At 46.8% G+C, this 15,722-nt stretch overlaps 1 long non-coding RNA gene across 1 annotated transcript in view; it reads right to left on the reverse strand.

Annotated features, from left to right (window-relative positions):
* Nucleotides 1–1,413: 1,413 nt before the first annotated feature.
* LOC306818751 overlaps nucleotides 1,414–15,722 on the reverse strand; it is a 56,717-nt gene continuing 42,408 nt past the window's right edge. The window contains exon 4 of the long non-coding RNA XR_013778360.1: nucleotides 1,414–1,516. This is a non-coding gene — a long non-coding RNA (uncharacterized lncRNA). The remainder of the gene's footprint in view (nucleotides 1,517–15,722) is intronic.

Here is a 15,722-nt window from a genome sequence, read left to right on the forward strand (position 1 = left end):
CTCTTTTAGACAGGACACCAAAGAACTGGCCGAGCGTTCCTCAAACAGATGCAGCGCAGGGTGAACAGGTGCCCCACAGGAGGCACAGGTCCTACAAAGAGACCGACATGTGTGTGCGTGTGTGTGCGAGTGTGTGCGTCAGTGCCAGCAGGGCAGCAGAGGGCCAGGCTGTCTGAATCCCCCTGACAGCCACTTGTCACTCTCCCCTCAGACCATCTGGGCCCTTTCCTCCGTCTTATCTGCACACACTCACACACTTTGTTCCCCTACGCACACACTCGTGCATGCTCTGCACCAATGGGAGCTGCCGGTGACAGTGGTGATGGCGGGGGTTGGGAGGGCAACAGATGCCAGTTTCTCCACGTTTGTTTCCCTCCGTGCTTTTCACCTTCCCACCTCGCTCCATCTATCTCCGTCTCCCTCTGTCCCCTCCATCCTTCCAACCGTTCCATCCCTTCTTCCTCTCCTCTCCTTTTCCCCCTTCATCCCTGCTCACCTTTCCTTTCCTTCCCACCTTCATCCCTCCTCTCCTCTCTCTTTCATCCCTCCTCTGTCTCTGTCATGTTTGGGCCAGCTGGCAGCTCAAACTCCTCCACACTCTTCCCCTCTCACACACACACACACACACACACACACACACACACACACACACACACACACACACACACACACACACACACACACACACACACACACACACACACACACACACACACACACACACACACACACACACACACACACACACACACACACACACACACACACACACACACACACACACACACACACACACACACACACACACACACACACACAGCCATATGCTGGAGCTGACCTCCACCGCTGCATTATAGAGCAGTGATGTAGTTTTTACTCGATGCACTCTCACTGGGAGCTCAACGATTCATCAGGGACTAGTAACTCTCTGGATGCAATGTGTGGCTGCAAATAAGCCTGCATGCACTCTGATTCACGTCCAGCTGATTGGCTTACATGACGTCTTTTTTCCCCCGACTCCACTACTTGCGTATTGTGTTTAAGAACTGAGTGCATGGGAAAGACAGCTTTGCAGTTATGTTGCATGTCACAGCGTGCAGGATGGCGATGCAGTAGATGGACACAGATATAACTTTGGTTAAAAGGCTGAAATAGAAGAAAGTCAAGTCATTCACAGGCGCCTGATTTTAATGGATTTTTTCAAACTCAGCATACATAAATGTTCTTTTTCTCTGACTTTAAACTTACCCAGGAAAATCAGATTCAGTTCAAATATGAATATTCCCTCATATCTGGACCACACTCACTGACACGATTCCCATCATCACTTTCTTGGTTCAAAAGGAAAGCTTGTTCGCCTCTTCCTTCTCTCCTTTCCTTTCCTATCACTCTCCTCTTACCTTCCTCCTTGCTTCCCCTCTCCACTTCTCTTTTGAGTCCTCGCACACCTCCCTCTCTCCTTCTTCCCTACAGGGAGGACGGCCCATCACCAGTCTAGACACACAACCAGTCCCGGCTACAAGTGACAGCGCTCACACACACACACACACACACACACACACACACACACACAAACATGATCCATCCGTGCGCACACACATACTCCTCTCCACCCGTCACATTTACATTTCAAACCGCCTGCACTTCCACCAACACATCCATTATTTACCAGCCTCTGGCCAAAGAGGAGAGCTCTGTATCCACACACCCCATGTAGTGTGTGTGTGTGTGTGTGTGTGTCCGTGTGTGTGCGTGAGGTAAAAATCATCTGCACTTCCTCGGCTGCTTCCCTTGGCAACTTGCAATATTTCCCAAACTTCATAAACTAAAATTGCTTCCTGTTCTCGTCGTCTCTGCTTTCCAGCCTCTCCTCCTCGTGTTGATCTTTACAAAGTCAATTACCGGCCGTTTGGTAGCGACAGTGGTGTCAGAAACGCTCAACATCACCCCAGCTCCGGAGAAAACATTCAAGCTGCAGCAGATTTTTGGGTTTGTTTTTGCTCCTTTGTCATTGAGAAACATGACAGCTTTAAGCTGCATTTGCACGTTTGAGCCACTTCTCTTCAGATTTTTTGGCGTTTTTTGGGGTGTGCCGTGTTGTCGTTGTAACAGCGTATTTTTAGCTTGTTTTTTCCTGCTGTCACATGTCATCAAAAGGAAGAACCAAAACTCAAATTCAAAACAAATTGTCTCTTAGTTAGTTTTTTTTCTGCTGTGCATGTGCTCGACGCACGGATATGTAAGATACATGTGTGATCCTCCGCGTGAATCATGCTTCACACCCTGACCGCTGTCTTTAAATTGTGCTAACCGAGCGCATGTGCGTTTCTTTTTCTTTTCAAAATGTCTGCGATTCACACGTCAAAACCGCCGAGGCCGTGAGACAGACGCGGCGGCACATTCTGTCCATCTTGCACACACCTCCCTTCTTGCTGTTTTTCACCTCCTGATGCCTCCTCACACCTCCTCCACACAAGGTGAGAGCGCCGAATGAGATGTTGACTCGCACTCGTAAACTGTTTGTATCAACTACTACGGATATGTCTGTTGTCATCTTACCCATTGTTTGCCTCTGCGAAACATTCAAATCCTTTTCTCTGTGAAGTCACCAATCAAATCATCAAATTCCCTTTTCTTCAGATCGAAATTCCATCTCGCTATGATCTGGGTTTTTTTTAAAGAGAGGCCAGAGGGTGGAAAGCAACTGTACGCTCAGGGCAGAGTCAAAGGGCGTGAGGGTGGGCTGCTTAAAGCGCTCATTATGGATTACATTTTGTCCTACGAGTCGTCGGTCACCTCAACAAGCCTGCTAATGTTTGGTGAGGATTTGATCTGTCAGTAACAGAAAGCCTGCTTGGCTGATCCCCTCTGGTAACAAGTGTGTACTTGTTTTGTTTTAAAGGTTACATTAAAGCAGGAACATAGCTCATATTTCTCCATCTTTGTCGCCATATATGGCTGGTTTCATTCATGCAGAATCACAATTGATATAATTACTGGTTTCTGGAGTTTTTGAAATCCAACACGGACTCAAAACGAAGAACCTCCAAACACTCTGGCATGTCCGACTTTTGTCTTGAAGTGCAAAAGATCCCAAACAAGTAAAATAAATACAGATTCCTCATGCTCGCCAAACCCTTCCTTTTAAACTTATTTAAACCAACTCAAATGGATTTAAAATGTCTATGGACGTTTACCAAAAAACCGACTGCACAATCTCCATGAAATATTGCAGCATGTGTGATTAAAAAGACCCCAAAATGATCAGCAGGCTACCTGTAATGAAGGGAATGTGCAAAGGTTTGGACTTTCTTCACGGTCTTCAAATGTGAGAGTTTAAGAAACGCCAAGAAAGACAGAGCAGACAGAAGGTGATGTCAAGTTCTGCACAAGTTAGGGTTGGTCCCGATGAGATCAGGGAGAGGCGTCTGTCATCGCGTCTCAGTCTTGAGCTGTCCAATGAAGCGAGTCGCGACAGAGCAACGTAAAACTCCAGCTCAAAAAAAAAAAGACGAGGATCAACGTTCGACACAGTGAAAGCAACCAAACAAAAGAGCCAGTAAGGAGAACTTCTGCGAGTGATTTCAGGAGTGTATGACAGAAACAATGATTCACATTAAAATGTGTTCACTGGGTGTCATCATGAAGACAACTTCTGGTACATCTGAAAGCAGCTGAGACAGTCCAAGCAAAAGCACTGTATAAGATCCACTTGGAATAAAAGGCAAAAAGCGAGTTAAACCTGTGTTTTGTTCTGATGACTATGAAACATGCAGGAAAGAGAAACAGCATGCAGACTGGCTGATGTCGCAGAGGAGAGATGCGTCAGTTGATCTCCGCTCAGTTTAAAACAAATATGTGATGCCTTTTCTGCTTTATTTGATCCTTTATCAAAACAAACTCACTGCGCTCTGAATTCATACAGATCTAAAAGCTCTCACTATGGACTGGAGGATGCTTCCTTCATCAGTGACACGCACCAAAGGATTGTGGGATTCCTAGCCAAGCCTGTTGGCATGAGCCCCCGTTGGTTGGCTGCTGTTACGGCGATGAAGCGGTGTGATGTTCTCTCCAGCAGACCCCCACGAATGCTGCGCCGGTAGACCACAACAACCCACCTTGGCCGGCTTTCCTGGCATCAAATCTGCCCGCGACGCTCCCTTCTCTCCTTCACTTTCCCTCAACCCCCCTTCCTTCCTCCTGTCTTGTTTTCACCTCACATTCTCACCCAGCCAGATGAGCAGACGTGGAACGAGCGAGCGGCGTGTATTTATACGTGGAAAAACATCACAGAGATGTCACAACATTGGTGATGTTAAGTGTTAGACATGCCTGCCTGGAGCCTTACCACCCTCACTGTGGACAGCAGTCTGCTCGTTCACACCTCTGCAGCGCTCATGGAAGGTGTGAGATTTCGGAGTGCATAACACCGAGGAGTTTGTACAGCTGGTCAAGTTACCTGATAGCTTCAGAGCATAAATCAAGCCGTACGCACCCAGGAAAAGAACTCCAATGCAATTTGTCTGAGGAGTTAAACCTTTAAACCAAACGTGGTGCCGATTTATACCCTAAACTTCTCCGTCTTTATTCTCCACTGGTGCTGAAGTCGATTCCATTCTTCAATGTGTGTGTTTTTTTTTTTTTTTAAAGATATTTCACATGCTTCTGAATCTTTTCCTGCCTCGGTCTCATCGATTACTGATCACATTTTATGAATGAATCTCCTCTCCGTCATTCATTGAGCCTCCTGATGGATGGATTGTACACTTTCAGCTCTTTGCGAGTTTGCAAGCAAGTCAAACTGGGATCTTATGAGGTTGGGGAATATGATTTTTTTTTTTTTTTATCTCTATGCTCCAGATCTTTGGACGACAAACACAAGGTTATGCACAGTGGGACATCTGACAAGGAGTGGCTTGAAAATGAGCCACCGAGCCTGGGAAGTACACAACATTAATAAGAAAGCAGGCCAGTTTGAGAATATAGGAAAAAGTTGACAGCAGCTGTGCTCGGGACTTTGACTCTGGGGAACATTTAGACGGTGTGGAAATCCTCAAAATGCCACAAGTAAAAACTAGGCAAGACAGACTCCACAGTAGTGAAGGAACCCATCCCCATTTATCTTAGAGACTGTGCTAGATACACATCCTGGTCGTGTTGGTAATAAATGGCGTCCGATAAAAGAAACTGGAGAGCAGAGAAATCCTTTTATGCTGATAATGAAACGTGATGAACAATTCCACCAACAGGCCTGCCATTCAAACCCTGACACATCGCCTTACAGTATATACATGCTCAGCTAAAACACGCCATTCTTCAGCGCACACACTGTAGTGAAGCTGCTCCCTCTCTTACAGGACAAATTACCAGCAGAGAAAAATGGTTTCCAGACAAGTGAAAACATGTGGAGACAATTCCGACGTATTTGGTCTTTTCTGTGGAGAGGCCACATCATGACAAAAGTTCAATCCGATGCTACATGTGTGGGCCGTACACTCGCTCTCATTTTGGGATGTTGGGTTTCAGTCAGGGGTTAGGCAGCACCTGTGTGTCCAAATAACTGCAACATCGATTCCCCCCTTCAAAAAAACAAAACAAAAAAACCCTGTGGCACCTGGTCATTTTTAAACTCACTCAGCTGCTGTGTGAAAATGTAAAAAAGAAAAAAACAGTTTGCACGCATATGTTTGGGTTGATTTGGGCAGCGTGAGCGGGCAGTTATGACATTACATCACGCTGACATCTGCAGGACGGAGGCCCCTGAAGGACAAACAAGGTGGCCCAGTTATCGTCTGATTTGCAACAGGAGCCGATTTTGTAACGGGGGCCCTGCTTTCTTCAAAGCCGACTGGCGGCTTAATAATACAAAACGCAACACCTGTTACCTGTTTACATGCGCGGTCGACACAGGAGCATATTCTCTGCATTAAATCCGTCGACGGATACACGACGTTTGGCGACAGACGTGAACCGCGGCACGCCGCTAAACAAGCGGGTGGAAGCTGTTGTTCTTACAGGATCACACGCTCCTATCACAGATCACATCTCAGCTCCGTGCTCTGCAGTTGTCTGACAACAGAAGTGAGTGTAAATAAGAGTAGTTCCGTTGTGTTTTAAAAACACAGTAAAAGTGATGATGAAAAGCAGCTGAGACGCAGCGCAGGAACCAGACTGTGTGTTTCCCACATGACAGCTGTGAAGCAGGTTGGTGTGTCTGCAATAAGCAATAAGACAAAAAGAACTGCTGAAATGTTTATCACTCCCGCGGCTACAGATCCATTTATTCAGCCTTTGGGTCAAAGACACGGTTTACCGTTGTTTTGTATTGGATGGTCATGGTTTCTTATCGTGTCCCAAAAAAGTCATTCGATGACCCTTTGGGTGCATGTTAAGATAAGTCTGCGCCAAACAGGGACACCAGAATGAGGCCTCAAGAGTTTAAGTTGCAAGCTAATTATTCAGATTCGTATCGTTAAGTGATACGGAGGTGATGGGGCGTGTCGCGATTCCAAGTCCAATTCACAGAAAATTATTTGTTTTTGGACTTTTTCTGTTGGGACATTTTTTTATTTTCCAGTCTGCATTAAAGTTCTTGTGACTTTTAGGAAGTTGTGGTTCATTTTTAAATCCAGAAGCGTGCAGCAAACCGAGCAAACACCAGTGAAATTAACTTTCCTTTGACGGCTCACACCAAAGTCTGCAGGTGTGATTGCACCTTTCCTCCAAATTTAATCCTATTTCCTGACATCTTCGCCTCCTGATGAAAATCCACCGGCGGTCTCCAATTCACAGACGCTTTTGTCACATTAGTCAACAAGGCCGCTGCGACTACAGGCTGTTTACACAGCGAAGCCTCTCTCTTTCTCCGTCACGTCGCTCTCGCCCCCCTCCGGTCGAAAGAGCGTTGAATCAAAGCTCGCCGCGCACACGTCATCCTTTGAAATCTGGCCCCTCCTGTGCACATGGGAGCGCATCACGGTGCATTAGACAGTTTGTGGGATAAATATTTGACGGCCGGCAATATCACAAGACGCAGAAAAAAAAAAAAGAAAAAAAAAACAGCACGCAGCTGTTCACCCCCACCCGCCTCCCAATCGCTCCCCCCTCCCTTCTTGCTCCCGCTCCTCCTGCAGACACAGCGCCGGTTTAAAGCTCAATTGTGCATTTTGCAGATAAAGTAGCAAAACTACTAGAGGCGGTGTTGTGAGCGCTCGTTGCCAGGGCAACACTGGTGGGGAGACCTGGTTCTCCATTACTACTTAATTTAGGCGCTCTAATTGCATTCTGCACAATCTGTGGCCACAGCGTTATGCAGAGGAAGAGGGAGAGGAAGTTAACGGGCGGAGGGGGATAGGTCGTCGGTAAACCCCCTGCCTGGGAGCATAAAAATAAAATGCCCCACAAACCCAATGTGGTGCTTTGAAATTGTCTTTATTGCTATTTGTGGTGATAAAATGTTTCGCTTAAAGATGAACCGAGACATTAAATTTCAATTTCTGCTCAAGTCTCAAGAGCGCACTATCGTGTTTTCTTTAATTTTAGGACGGCGCGGCGGAAAATGTTGAACGTCATCAACTGCTCAGGAGTTAAATATATTGTGCGCTGAATTAAAGACGAATCATTGTTTGTTGAAGGTTGCGTGTGTGGAGAGAAAAAAAAAAGAAGAGAGAGAGTGGACTAAAATTGCTCTAATTGTTTGAGTTTCTCCCCTCTGAGCGACTCTTTCCCTTCAAAAGAGTGCACGCACACACACACACACACACACACTGTCCCTTTGAACCTCCATAGGCCGTGGCCCTGAGAGAAAGCTGGCCCACGATGCTTTTCTTCAGCCGGGGGTTTGAAATGATTGGTAACTGTTGAGCCAGTGTTTTCAGGTCTCTGACCCCCAGCGCTGAAGTGCCACAGACACTAGATACAACATCGCCCCAATTATCTCTCACTCTCCCCGGACACTTCACCCAGCCGCTGCCTCCACTGCACTGCAAAAAATACTGTGTGTGCCACTACGACCAATTTAAGGTGGAGGAACCGAATCATTCAGTCTAATTTTGAATCCATTGTTTCTTTACTTCCTGGTTCCCACAGGTCAGTCCTCGGGATCTCTTTCAAGATGGAGTCATACATTTCGTAAACCTTCTGCTATAATTCGTCAGGACCGATGTGTTGTAAGTCATAAGCCGTAAGTCTAACAGACATAAAGGACACAAACAGTGTCCGGTGTCGACCAGGCGTCAGACACGTCTCCAGGCGCTCCAAGTACGTCTTGTTTTAAAACTGAAAAATGTCCAAAAAAAAAAGAAGAAAAAAAAAAGAGCAGCAGATGTCCGGAGTTGAACTTTTAGTGCTTGATCGCATCAGTATATCAAAACCGTTCAACACAAAAGGAAATGACGGCGACAGTAAAGTTCCTCACTAACAAATCAAGTGTCAGAAACCTTTTCAAGCCAACAACAAAGAAATGTGTCCTGATTCTGAATAACACGGTTATTTACTATCACCATTCTGTCTGGACATTACAAGTTGTGCATTCCTCGGGCACTTAGGAATGAAAGTTTGCATCAAATCCACAGGCTGAATTATTCATCAAACCCTGCAGAAACACGTTCCACGCCGAACATCCACTGGAATGTCCCTTGTGTGTGTGTGTGTGTGTGTGTGTGTGTGTGTGTGTGTTCCACTGAAGGGATGTCTGCGTTTGATGCAGTGTTTTCGTTGGCTGTGTGGAGGAGGTGGCTGCCAGTTTTGACCCCTGCCACTCTCTCCGACCTGTCCTTTGTGTCGTCTCACCCTGGTCCCCTCACTCCCCTATACCCCTATCCCCTCACCCCCACCAACAAAAGGAGCTCTAGGACGAGGAGGAGGTGGAGGGGGGAGGGGGGGCGGTTCTTTTATGACTTCTTTGCCATTTTTCCAGCCCCCCTGTCCCATTCGCTTTTTTTTTTTTTTTTCAGGTCCATTCGTTCCTGCCTCGTCCTCTGGAGACGGGGCCACCATTTATATCGTTGCCTGGGAATTAAGGTCCCGTGGCCCCTTTTGTTGGGAGGTGGGCTGGGGCAGCAGTGGCTGGGGCAGGGTGTCGAGGGGCAAGGAAGGGGCTGCCCTTTGTTCCAGCCAGAGGAGTGGGCTTCAGTTCCCACAGACCCGGGAGCCGCCGGGAGGGCTTGGGCCCCCACAGTATGACAGTGATGAGGTAATGTTTACAGAGCCGAGGGCCCTCACACACGGAGCGCTCATTCATACACGGGGCCTGAATTCAGAAAAGGAAAGGACACACACAGGTGAGAAAGGTGGATGTTCTAATCCTTCGATTTAGATTCAAATGAAACCACCTCTGTCGAGCTCTCTTTTACATTTCCTACTTTCATGACACTTAAAACTCGGACAGTTTGTATGAGCATAATTCAACTGGTCGTAAACAGCGCTCTAAATTTCTCGGCTGTCGTTTGAAAAGAAAGAAAGAAAAAAATGGCATAAAATGGCTATTGCAGAATTAAGCCTTTGCTGTTACAGGCACACAGTGGGACGCAAACATCAGATTTATGACTTGCTGCATGCACAGCTTTGACAGTAATCAGGTTCCTAGAGTGCAAAATCGCTGTTTCCTGCATAACCTGATTTCTCCAAATAACCTGGTTCCCCAGACTGTGTGCAAATAAAGTGACAAAGAGTCAAGGCTTCAAATGCTCTCAATGCACTCGCACCATCCGTCTCACACTGTGAAGTCTGGCAGAACTCAACTGAATCGCAGCTGATTTGAGACGATCGGGCCGTTACGTTCACCGGCACAAAGTCCGACCACAGAGTCTTCATCAAAACTCAACGTCAAGGCTTTACAACGGTCCCAACACGTCCTCGCCAAAGACTTCCTGTGGTCTTAAAGAGGAGAAAAAGGATGTGCTGTTAGTCTGTGTCCTACCATCCCACACACACACACACACACACACACAAGTACACACACACACACACACACACACACAACTCCGCTCTCTGCCACCTTCCTCCCCAAATATTTAGAAGCTGTTGATGCCCGCAGCTCTGACAAGCAAAGTTCATTCAGAGTTGCAAAAAAAGACGCTGCTGTACTAGAGAGACTGTGTGAGTGTGTGTGTGTGTGTGTGTGTGTGTGTGTGTGTGTGTGTGTGTGTGTGTGTGTGAAGACAAGAGGGAACAGAAGAGAGGATGATACACACACACACACACACACACATTTAATTAAGGCCTCAAAAGAAAGTCGATAAAAACAGAATCTCCGGACTCTACATGTCTCAGGGAGATTCTGCACTAAGGATCGTCTCGATAGCCGCTCCCACAATAGCCGCCATTGTCGACTCTAATCCATAACACTGATATGATGCTAATGAAGGGATGTGTAACCATTATCCGTGGCCTGTCGCGTGTTTTTCGCACTCCGAGAGGATTTGTGAGGGAATCCCGGGATCGGGGTTAATCTCGTTTCAGTTTCAGGTCAACTTTGACACACTGCCGCTGTTTTCCGCCGGACGGGTTGGCGTGAGCGTGCTCTGGGCTTCGCATCCCTGCGCGTGCGCGTGTGAGTGCTAAAGGACTATTCTGCCCCAAATTCGTGCGTTCGATTTGTATTTGCCATTAAAAAGGTTTTTAGTGGAGGTTTAAATGTCTTCTTTCAGAACACTGGCTTTCACACCTTTACCTGGAGAACTGTTTCTAAACGCGGCTGTAAAATCCTCGTGTGGCTCAGGCCTCGTTGTCGGTCTTCTAATAAGCCCGGCGCTCTCGCTGCAACAAAAGGACAATTGCTGCAATTTCCTCTTTCCCTTAATCATCTCCTTTTTTATGATAAGGATGTTACTAACTGCCGAGGTGAAGTTACATTCTAATAAAGTCAGCCGGTTAATAATGTAATCTTAAATGACGCCATAATTACAGCCTCTTAGTCACCGGGGGATGCTCTGTAATTCAATCACTGGCCCCTGCGATACTGTACAACACACACACACACAAAGACGGGAAGAAAGCAGCGTTATCAGGGGCTATTTTAGCGTGGAAATGAACAGCACTACCCTGCACTGCTGCTGCTCGGAGTAATTAAACAGACTCCGACTGCAGCACACTTATCAGAGAGGAGGCCATATACAGCAGGGATATGATATCTGCACAGAGGTGTGTGTGTGTGTGTTGCATGTATATATATCTATGGGTTTGGTTTTTAGCTTCTTTTTTTTTTTTTTTTTTTTTTAAAGTGTGTGGGAATCTGTGCGTAAATCTGCAGGTCTGTCAAAGCCGCAGCTTCTTTCAAACTCAAACTCTCAATCTCTCCCCGGAGTCCTCCTTAACCTCCCCAAAACCTCCTCGGATCACCATGAAAACTTCTCAAGTCAGCAGACGTACCCAAGGAGCCAATGTGTGGGAATTGTTTTCTGCCTCGACTCACCCGGGTCCCAAAAAAAAAAAGAAAAAAAAAGGAAAAGCAGACAAGCACGCATAAACGCCACAGGACCCAAACCCAATTTTGTCGTTTATTTTTAAGAGGCTGATTTCTTTAGAGGCACCGCTTGCTTGATATTATGTGGCAGAGAAAATCTAATGCCCCTCAATAGGTTTTCCCCTGGAAACAGGGGAGAAATTAGATTTGCAAACTGGGAACTTCATTTGGCAGGACCCGGCTGCGAGTCGAGGAGCAAAGGGATGAAGGAGGAACCTGTGAGAGGAGAGCGTCGAGGGGAGGGTGGAAATCTATTCTGCGCTGCTGAATCAGCAGTCCCTCCTTCTCCCTTGTTCTTCTAACCCCTCCCTCCCCTCGCCAAGAAGGAGACACTGCTGTCAGTCTTTGGTGCTGTTTTCTCCTCCAACATTTCAGAAAATAAACTAAGGTGCTGCCACTCAAGGTTTTTTCTCATCCAGTAGAAAACACAGATTTTTACCGTGAAGATGATGATGTGCAGCAGAGCCAATGTGCCAGCTCGGGAGTTTTAAATGTGCACAGTTGATGTTATAAGATGTTTAGAGCTTACTGCTGCTCACCTTTGATACATTCCAAGTCATTATGGAGCTACCAAGGCGGACGCCTTTAAGCTAATTGTTTGTCTCTAATGCTGTTGCAGCCTTCCTATTGGACCCTGAATGAGTCTGAAACTCAAGTCATGGCGGTCCTATCTAAGAAGACATTTTCTCAGTGTACAGATTTTTTTTTCCTCGCATGAATTGAAGTCAAATTCATGCAAGACCATGCGGGGCAAATAGGCTCCTGAACTCCAAGCCCTTGGACCTAAACCCTTACACTCAGGCGGGGGGGGGCCAGAAGAAGAGGCGCCGGGTGCAAGGGCACGCCAAGAGGTGGCGTTTGGGGGCTTCCAATTTGTTGGAATTGCGAGAAGATGAGGTTTAGATGGAGTAAATGTTCCAAGGGTCACCTCACCTCCTTTAGCCCGACACTGTCACACCTCACACACCTCCAAACCTCAAACACATCTGCGCACGGCGAGTCACGATGGGCGGCGAGCTCGGGGCTCAAGCGAGGAACAGGCGCCTCGTCGGGAGGCGTGATAAATCTGACACGAGTGCTCTCATTTTCCACGCTGACAGGAAACAGTCCAGCTGGTGTCAACGGCTGATTAGATGGATGGAGACGACGAGCCGCGACTCCCCAAACAGGCGGAGCGACACTCGACACAAACACGCAGGTAGAGAGAGGTAATCATGGAGGACAGATTGAAGGAGAACGCACAGATGTCACAGTGTGTACGTAACAGAGGAGACGACGGGGGGGCTGAACGATCACCAGCAGAACTCCAACTATGATGTGGACGGACTCGGAAACGCAGACGACGTGGCGGAAGCGGATAATGTGGCGACCGCATTCCCTAAAATTGGACTCACCATTGTCACGTCTTCGGAAGGATCTGATCAGCTTACATCTATGAAGAACAACAGTTTGCGATAGATTTAAAACACCCCAAGAATTCCAGCCATGTTGTTTCCAAGCAGAGTTTTACTCTTTGCAACAACAGCTTCCTGTCCAAAAAATCTCCTCTGGGACTAACTCAGTCTACATGTTCAGTTCATTTGGACTTAAATCCTTTTTTTTTTCTAGTCCCTGACATCCAAAATGAGGTAATTTCTTGTTTTAATTAGCAAACATTGCAGAAATAAATCTGCACATGATCTACAATGCAAAAACTGATTGGCAGAATTTGGTGCACAAATTGCACAGATACGTTTCCAATGTCATTTAGAGAGAAGCTACCAACATGCCGTTTATTGATATTGATCGTCATCTAGGTGGAAATTCGACACATCTTGTCTTGTTGTGAATGAAACAGGAAGCACAATTAACTACGCTGAAAAACAAACAATTCAACCATATCTTACCAGACGTAGAAAAGAGAAAATGAGACTCAAATCTTTCTCTTTGGAGTACGATGTTTAGATTTCTGTGAGAACATTTAAGTTGCTGAAATTAGCCTAAATTTAATAATGCTTACTAGTGAATTAGCGCAATGTACCCGAAGCAGATTATTTTCTGTGATCAATTCTTTACGTTGTACTTTACATCCAAATGCAAAGACATTTTTTACAAGGAAAGAAAAAAAAAAAGCAGATTCTGTTATTTCTCTGTGATTGATGGCTAACTTGATGTCATAAAACCTTCATGTCAGCTGTAGCCATGAGAAACAAAACAGCATTTAACCCATGTCTGGTTTATATAGTGTGTACACATGTCAGGCTAATAGTGTAAAACAGGATTGACTCTCTGTCTCCATGAAAATCGCTTGTTTTACGGCCTCTGCTTCCATTGCTTCTGGTGCTGAAACCATCACAGTTAAAACCACAACTGCATCATTCTCCCAGGCCTCTATTACACACACACACACACACACACACTCAGAAACACACACCTCGTAAAGCATCCAAATCAATTTGTTTTAAAAAGATGTTTCTCACGACCGTATTGGGTGGTTTTAGAGATATATGATGCACCTTCAGCTGCAAAAGAGGAAAAATCGCCAGCGCCCGGCGAGCCCATTTGTCCCGGTTGATGATGCGGCCGCCCTGTCACCCTCACTGCCATTAAGAGAGAAAAAAAATAGGGGGCTCGGGGTGACCTCACCTCTACATCTCACCAGTCCGATGGTCCGCAGACCGCCTGCCACGCTGTGCGCCACGACCAGCACCGAGGCTCAGGGGGCATAAATCAAGATAATCCTTTGCACGCCTTGATCCCTGACCTCACCACAATTCACACCAACAGAGGAGAGGAGTGGGGGTAGCTGGGTGAACAGCAGCAGAAAGGGGAGATAGTGGCGAGGTGGATGTTTGTGTGCGCGTGATGGAGCACGTGCGTGCGTCCATCGCGATTAGTCACCGGCGTCCAGATTGAGGCGGCCGTCCCATCTAAACGCTCTGTCTTTATGAGCCATTAATCTTCGACTCAGGCCATTTTCATTACCGCAGAACCTCGCTTTGGAGCCACCAGCTGCATGATACTGCATAGTGGAAATTAATAACCCACCCATTTCTGCCTTACAATCGCCCCCTCTCCCATCCCTCCCCAGCTCCCCACGCACGCCTCTCCATCAAGGCCCCGCCCGCTCAGCGGCTTGCATATGATGGAAGATGCGAGAGTTTCCAAGCCACTTTTTCTTTTCGTCAATTGCGTCCCCCTGCATCCTTGGCAAGCTTTTGTTTTTCTGAAAGCTTTAAGGATGCAGCCCCCCCCCCCCCCCCCCCCCCCCCAGGACACAGGAGGCCGGCTCGAAAAGAGAGTCAGTCCCCATTAGGCCCCATGAAAATGCTCAACCTGGCTGCATATCTGAAGATGTTTACAGCCTGTTTCAAACATATATTTTGGTCTCTATGAATGCAAATTATTTATCTAACTTTTCAGAGGCCACATGTTTAAATAGTTCATCTCCTCAGTTATGTTCAAAGCTAAAAGCGATGCATATTTTTAGGCTTGGTTTCTGTAAGTCACAGCTAGGTGCTTCTTCAGTCCAATGTCTATACAACTAAAACACCATGTCTCTAACAGTCTAAACATGGTCAACCAGCACAAGCAGCCATGCAGCGGGCTTCAACGTGGTTCACAGTCTCGAGACAAACAGTTTAGCCTGAGCTTTTAAAATTCTCCTGGCACCTTTGTACCACCACACGCAGAGAGCAGGTGATAAGAATGAAGGGGGAAAAAAGGCCTGAGAGAACTGTAGGTGACAAAGGAGGAACGAAAGGACAACGGGGAGTGTCCAATTACTTCCTCTGCGTTGGTTTTTCTAAGTGAGAGAGGGAAATGACCCCCTGGGTGCCTTTAAGCCCGTGAGGTGCCTGTGTGTGCTGATGTGGTTGTTAGAGAGAGATGGGACTGAACATTATTGAATACTGTCCGTGCTCAGGGAGGGAGGGAGGGAGAATAGATGAGAAGATCGAGGATGGAAGAAGAAAGGATTAGATTTTTTCAATATGGCCTCTTCCTAAAACTCCGCCATGAGGAGTTTCAGAGGAGAGATCGAGCCGAGATATCTGAGATATATATACAGCCATGACGCCCGATAAAGAAGGACAGCGTTACCCCTCGTTCATAGCTCTCATTGACAGAGGTGAGTGAATTTAGGCACAAAGACAAGGCCCACTGAGCGTTTAAAGAAGCAGGACGTACACGTCTGCAGTCGCTTCGTGTCCACTTTTGAATCGGTGATGAGTCCCTACATGAGCCGCCAGCAGGAGTGACCGCCAAAGTAAAAGGAGTG

Source organism: Symphodus melops (assembly GCF_947650265.1).
Source record: "Symphodus melops genome assembly, chromosome: 23".
Classification (NCBI taxonomy): domain Eukaryota; kingdom Metazoa; phylum Chordata; class Actinopteri; order Labriformes; family Labridae; genus Symphodus; species Symphodus melops.